This window comes from Microcaecilia unicolor, chromosome 4, assembly GCF_901765095.1.
Source record: "Microcaecilia unicolor chromosome 4, aMicUni1.1, whole genome shotgun sequence".
In the NCBI taxonomy this organism is placed as follows: Eukaryota; Metazoa; Chordata; class Amphibia; order Gymnophiona; family Siphonopidae; genus Microcaecilia; species Microcaecilia unicolor.
In genome coordinates, this window is record NC_044034.1 from 189,577,989 (window position 1) to 189,585,431 (window position 7,443).

Here is a 7,443-nt window from a genome sequence, read left to right on the forward strand (position 1 = left end):
CAAAGGTCAAGGCAGGCAGCAACACAGCGGGTAGTCAGGAACGATCCAAAGGTCAAAGCAGGTAAAGCAGATGAGTAGTAGTGAAGCACACGATACGAGCACCAAACCTCTAAATCAATAGAAGCCGAAGCAAAGATGGTGGCTCAGGCCAGCTCTTAAATAGGCCTCCAATCAATACGCTCATGAGCCTCCTCCGTCCGATCAAACAACTGCTGAAGTTTCTTGTCCAGCGCCGCCTCAACCGCTGCTGTTACCTCGGCTGTGATCTCTGTCAGCCATGCGGATCCCACCGCTAGCTCCCCAGGTTCGCGCTGGTCGGCCATCTTGTTGTCGGACGGTTTCGATTTGTCTCGCTCTCTCCTCACCGTTTTCGCTGCCATTCTGTTGCTCACCGCCCGATCTTCAATCACTAATCAGTTCTCCCACCTTATGTAAATAAGGCAGTATCATTTCGAGCCTTGGGCACGCCAAATTAGCAGATTTTCGGGGTGAATGTGCGCGGAGCCTAGCTTACCCGCGTCAGCCCTGCACCATGGCGTCACGTGACCTCTCCCTGTTCTTTTAACCAGCCTCTCCAAACGACACAGATACTATACCTTGATTTTTTTTTTAACAGTATCTTCCACACCCACCCACCTACCGATTCCACACCTCTGCCCCGCTCCCCCGAGCTGCAGGGTGCCCTCCCGGCACATACCTGAAGCCACCCTTGTGGTCTAGTGGAGTCTCAGGGCAGGAAAGATCCCAAGTCTTTCCTGCTTGCTGCCGGTGCTGATCCTCTTGCTGCCACATCTTCTTTAAAATGGCTGCGAGACTTCCCAACGACGGCCTCACAAGATTTGAGCAGAAGTCTCGGCAGCTATTTGTAAAGACGATGCAGCACAAGGCGTCGCAGCGGGCAGGAAGACTGGGGATCTTTCTTGCCTCGAAGACTCCACATACCACTAAGGTGGCCTAGGGTATGTGCCGGGAGGGCACCCTGTGGCTCAGAGGAGGGAGGCAAGGAGTCCGATCGCAGCAGAGGCGGGGAGGCAGAAGGGAGTGCCATGGGGCCCTCTGCGACTGCTCCTCTCGCCCTGCAGGCTGAGTTGGCCCTAGTGGGTCAGGTTCACGGCTTACAATGGCAGAGCCATGGCTGTATCGGTTAGCCCACTTGAGGTCAGCCTCCATTGAAGAAATGTGCAAGTCTGCAGTCATCTTCAGTCCATACATTCACATTGCACTACTGCCTTGAGCAGGATACCCAACGCGACAGTCGGTTCAGGCAGACAGTGTTTGCAGAATCTGTCTAGGGTCTAGACTCCAACTCCACCCTCCTAGGCCCGTTTTATTCTATTCCAGGCTGCACTCACATTCACTCTCATTGTATATAGTTTCAGGTTAATCTGTGTTATTTCCTCGCGATTGCAAGGTCCCAATTGTCCAGTGTTTGTTTTTTTGGTGAGCCTGGATGCTAGGAATTCTCCACTTGTGAGAATCTATAAGCTGCTTGTCCTCTGAGGAAAGCGAAGGTATTTACCTGTAGCAGGTGTTTTCCAAAGACAGCAGGGTTTATATTCTCACAATCCCTCCCACTCCCCTTGGAGTTGTCTCCTTTGTTATTTTTACTTTATTTTTTCTGTAGTTTAAAACTGAGGAGACCGTGTTCTGTGGCAGGTGGGAAGGCACTCGCACATGCACAGTGGAGCGTGTCTTGCACTCCCACAAGCTCTATTTATACTTTTATAAATCACGGACTGGCAGTGCGGGTTGGCATCACCCATTTGTGAGAATATAAAGCCTGCTGTCCTCAGAGAGCACCTGCTGCAGGTAGTACCTTTGCTTCATTGAAATTCAAAGTGTTTGCTCTGGAACTTGTTGCCAGAGGATATGGTAACAGCAGTTAGCGTATCTGGGTTTAAAAAAAGTTTGAACAAGTTCCTGGAGGAAAAGTTTCATAGTCTGCTATTGAGATAGCCATGGGGAAAGCCAGAATTTTTCCCTAATTCATTTGCCCACAAAGTGAATGCCTTGCACATTTTGAATTGCAGAAGAACCTTAGCCTTCAATTTGGAGTGGATTAGATAGTTCTTCCAGTTTTTTTGCTTCTTTTGTCCCAGTAAGCCTGGGATGCTGTTGGCAAACCAATGCTAGCAGACTTCCATCTTCTCCAGCTCATGTCAGTAAGCTCACAATTTTTAGAATTAAGGCAGCAGCAGAAGTCCACTCAAGGTTTGTAGAACTGCGACATGGACTCAAGTTCATACAATCATATCTCATCTTTTGGAAATGGATTTCAGTGAGACAGTAGATGTGGTTCTATGGGGCCTTTTTTTTTTCTTTCATTTCTTCATTTCCCAAGTTTCCAGGAAAAAAGGAGAAAAAATCTGAAAAGTTGTTTTGCCAACAAAAAAATATGGAGTGGAGGAGTAGCCTAGTGGTTAGTGCAGCAGACTTTGATCCGGGGAACTGTGTTCGATTCCCACTGCAGCTCCATGTGACTGTGGGCAAGTTACTTAACCCTCCATTGCCCCAGGACAGGTACAAAATAAGTACCTGTGTATATGTAAACCGCTTTGAATGTAGTTGGGTTCCAGGGCTCTGTCCTCTCCTGGTTCTCCTCCTATCTCTCCCACCGCACCTTCAAAGTCACTCTCATGGATCTTCCTCCACCCCCTCCCTTATCTGTTGGTGTTCCCCAGGGATCGGTCCTTGGACCCCTTCTCTTCTCAATCTACACCTCTTCCCTGGGCTCCATGATCTCATCTCATGGTTTCCAGTATCATCTCTATGCTGATGACACCCAACTGTATCTCTCCACACCAGACATCACCGCGGAGACCCAGGCAAAGGTATCGGCCTGCTTATCCGACATTGCTGCCTGGATGTCCAACCGCCACCTGAACTGAACATGTCCAAGACCGAGCTTATCGGTCTTTCCACCCAAAACCCACTTCTCCTCTTCCTCCACTTTCTATCTCAGTTGATAACACCCTCATTCCTCCCCGTCTCATCTGCCCGCAACTCGGAGTCATCTTTGACTCCTCTCTTTCCTTCTCTGCGCATATCCAGCAGATAGCCAAGACCTGTCGCTTCTTCCTCTTTAACATCAGCAAAATCGCCCTTTCCTCTCTGAACACACCACCCGAACTCTCGTCCACGCTCTCATTACCTCTCGCCTGGACTACTGCAACTTACTCCTCACCGCCTCCCACTTAGCCATCTATCCCCCCTTCAGTCTGTTCAGAACTCTGCTGCACGTCTCATATTCCGCCAGAAACGATTATACTCATATCACCCCTCTCCTCAGGTCACTTCACTGGCTTCCGATCAGATACCCATTCAATTCAAGCTTCTCCTTCTTACCTACAAATGCACTCAGTCTGCTGCCCCTCACTACCTCTCTACCTCATCTCCCCTTACGTTCCCGCCCGTAACCTCCGTTCACAGGATAAATCCCTCCTCTCATACCCTTCTCCACCACCGCCAACTCCAGGCTTCCGCTCATTCTGCCTCGCCTCACCCTATGCTTGGAACAACCTTCCTGAACCCGTACGCCAAGCCCCCTCCCTGCCCATCTTCAAGTCTTTGCTTAAAGCCCACCTCTTCAATGCTGCGTTCGGCACCTAACCCTTACCGTTCAGTGAATCCAGACTTGCCCCAATTTGACTGCCCGATCGGACCGACGTTCACTTGTCTATTAGATTGTAAGCTCTTTGAGCAGGGACTGTCTCTCTTTGTTATAATGTACAGCGCTGCGTAACCCTAGTAGCGCTCTAGAAATGTTGAGTAGTAGTAGTAGTTGCAAAATACCACAGAAAGGCGTATATGAAGTCCCATTTCCCTTCATTGTCTGCCTACTGGCAATATTTTTGTTAAATGTAACTTGTTGTTAGGGAACCCATTTGTGAAGACATTCTATCCCAATTGTCCTTGGAAAAAAACAGTTGCTGAGGCTCTGTGGACAGCAGGATAGAAGTCGCGGCAGCCATTTCTAGAGAGGCGCCGCAAGGGGCAGAAGCAAAGGGGGCTGTGCTTCCTGCCCGTGACCCCCGCTGGACCACCAGGGATACAGGCATGGGGGGGTATGGTCCTCTGGGGGGAGGGAGGGTCGATGGAAGATGGAAGGAAAGAGAGGACATTTGGCGGGGGGAGGGGCAGAGGCTTTTAGAGTTTTAACAAAAAAAAAGTTAGTTGGGCGTGGCCCGATTTTCAGTTTGGACTGCATAACTCTTACGCATAAGTGCCGATGCCCAATTCACCAAACATTATCCCCAATATCAGTGCCGGCACCCAGAAATGGCCGACCACTGAATATCGGGTCCTACTTTAGCTGGTGCCGATCGGCATTTTTAAAAAAATGCTGATCGCTGCGTCGGCTGAATATCAGGGGGTATGTGCCTTCATTGTCTCACTTAGCATAAAATCTGTTTTAACTCTTTTAGGATCTTGCCAGGTGCTGGGACCCTGGATTGGCTACTGCTGGAAACAGGATACTGGGCTTGGTGGACATTTGGTCCGTCCCAGGATGGCAACACTTATGTACTTATGTAGCTGTTATCTGTAATTGTGGCTTCACAGAGCTTTGGCAAAACATCTAGACTATGTATAGACCTAGAGAGTAAAGGAGATCAGCAGCAGTTAACTGCAAATCTGAGTGTGGGCTGTGTATATTTTATCATAATTACCACAAAATGCTCTAATTGTTAATGAAGTAAAGCATGAGAGGAATTTGGCAAGAGTGTATCTTATTTCAGAACTTGAGGTGTTTGTTTGTTTTTCAGCTGGGGAGCAAGCAGCAGGGAGCATAGAGGCCCACCCAGCAGCAGGAAGCCAACCCTTTGCCCCCAGGGCATTTACCCGGTAGCACATGAGGCTGCAGCTGAGCAGATTCACTCTCACGCCTAACCCCCCTCCCTCCTCCCTCCCTCCCTCCCTCCTGCCTTGTTGCCATTCCAGATCTCTCTTATTTTATTGGGGGGAGGGGTGGGAAGGTTGAACATAGAAAATTTACAGTCATGGTTCTGTTTCTTCTACTGCCTGTAATGTCATGGAGTATATGACAGTATTAAACCTAGATACACTCAGTGGTTAGATTCGAGACCTGAGAGTCTGTGCTTCACTTGAGGATGACCTGATAGCTTTAAAAATCTGAGTGAGAGTTCAATGTTAAAACTCATGTGTATTAGGAGTCAGAAAAAGGAGGGCTTCAGGCACAGATGACCTGGCAGTAGTAGGCAGTACTTCCTCTTGCTCCAGGCACCCAGGAGTTGGCAATCTCTTCTGATGAACCCTTCAGCATCCAGACCATGGTGCTCCTCAGGCAACACCAACCCCCTCCTACTGACCACAGTTTATGGCAGGGGCGAGGCTCTGGTGCTGAAGACCTTTGTATTCTGGACCCAAGTTTCTCACAGACCTGACAGTCACATTTTTTAAGCCAATTAACACTCTTTATGTTTCCACAAGAGGACTAAATGGAAATAAAAACAACTTCTTTTAACATAAGAGCAATTCTATTACAGTACCTTGGCTTATCTTGCCATTACACACATACACAGGGTTTCTTCTGTCCTCCTTCCAAACTAACACCCAGCTGAGGGCTTCCCAGGTGGACCAGGGGCGTAGCCAGACTTCCGTAGGGGGGGGGGTCCAAAGCCTGACGGGAGGGGACACATTTTAGCCCCCCCCTGGCGCCCCCCCCCGCCGCCATTGCCGCCCCCCCCCCCATGTCTTTTCCGACCCTCCTCCGCCGCCGCCTACCTTCACTTTTGCTGGCGGGGACCCCACTCCCCGCCAGCCGACGTCCTCTCCGTCCTGCTCCTGCTCTTGTTGCATGCATTGCTGACGTCCCTGCACGTTGTCCTGTTCTCTGAGTCTGACGTCGCACGTACAACGTGCAGGACATCAGCAATGCATGCAACAAGAGCAGGAGCAGGACGGAGAGGACGTCAGCTGGCGGGGAGTGGGGTCCCCCGCCAGCAAAAGTGAAGTTGGGCGGGTTTTGCCGGGAGGGGGGTCCAGGCTGGAATCTACGGGGGCCCAGGCCCCCTCAGGCCCCACGTAGCTATGCCACTGAGGTGGACAAGCTAATTAGACAGGCAGCCTCACTGTTCACTTCTGCTGTTTTTATTTCCACCCAACCCACTCTCCATATAATTCAAATATTTCACTTTACACAGTCAGGGCTCTTAACTTTCTAGCCCTCAGCCCTTTCTCTCCCATTTTCTTTTACTCACCTAGGAACTGGGTGGCCTTCTGCCAATTAACCAGGCTTCAGTCCCAAACACCTCCCTATTCCCACTCATAAGGTGGGCTTCCACCATTCTTAGCCCTACTCCAACACACACAGTAGCTAGCTGCACAACTCCCTTCCCCCACTGTCTTACCGGGCTCTTGGGAAAGCTGTGGGCCCACACTCCAGCCAGCAAACAAGGATTACTATTCCTTTCTCTCATTACCAGCCTTCTGCCCAGGGGCGTAGCCACGGGTGGGCCTGGACGGGCCCAGGCCCACCCACTTTCCCTCCAGGCCCGCCCCAACATCGTCGTACCAAGGCGGGGCGATCCGCCCCGCCAGCTTCGCAGCTCCGTCGAGGAGCAGACCACCCGGAACCCAACCTTAAAAGACGAATCGGACGGTGAAGCGCCTCGCGTTAGCTGCTCTCTCTACCCGCTCTGCGCTGCTGCAGCTGTAAAGCGATTTGCTCATTTGCCCTTCCTTCACCGTGTCCCGCCCTCTGATGTAACTTCCTATTTCCGCGAGGGGGGGACACGGTGATGGAAGGGCCGACGAGCAAATCGCTTACAGCTGAGTGCAGGCAGAGCAGGGCAGACAGAGCAGCAGACGCGAGGTGCTTAAGATGGAGCATTAGCAGCAGTGGGGTGTCAGAGGGAGGGGAAGGGAAAGAGGTCAGATGCTGGAAGGAAGGGGAAGATGGCAGAGGGGACAGGAGCTGGATGGAGGGTCAGAGTGAGAAAGGGTAGAGACACGGCTGGTTGAAGGAGGAAGAGAGGGGCTGGATGGGATCCTGAAAAAAAGAGTCAGAAAGAAGGGGAGGAGGAAGAGACAGTTACTGAATGGAGAGTGGGAAGGGACAGGTGCTGGTTGGTTGGAAGGGAGAGAGCTACTGGACATGGGAGGAAGAGGAAGAAGGGACTGGAGGGAAGAGAGAGAGCTACTGGGACATGGGAGGGAGAGGAAGAAGGGACTGGAGGGAAGGGAGAAAGCTGCTGGGACATGGAGGGAGAGGAAGGGACTGGCTGGAAGGGAGAGAGCTACTGGACATGGGAGGGAGAGGAGGAAGGGGCTGGAGAGCTGCTGCACAAGGGAAGAAGAGGAAGAATGGACTAGTGGGGAGAGAGCTGCTGGACATGGGAGAATAGGGAGAGAAAGAGGGGATATGGATGAAAGGATGCAGAGAAAAAGCGGAGAAACTAGAAGAATGTGGAGAGAGGGAGGAGA

At 51.1% G+C, this 7,443-nt stretch overlaps 1 protein-coding gene across 1 annotated transcript in view; it reads left to right on the forward strand.

The window, feature by feature from the left end:
• NUCB2 (nucleobindin 2) overlaps positions 1-6,649 on the forward strand; it is a 243,995-nt gene extending 237,346 nt beyond the window's left edge. Inside the window, exons 12-13 of the transcript XR_003941930.1 lie at positions 4,764-5,590; positions 6,060-6,649. The gene's annotated coding sequence lies outside the window, so the exon portion shown is untranslated. The remainder of the gene's footprint in view (positions 1-4,763; positions 5,591-6,059) is intronic.
• Positions 6,650-7,443: the final 794 nt, after the last annotated feature.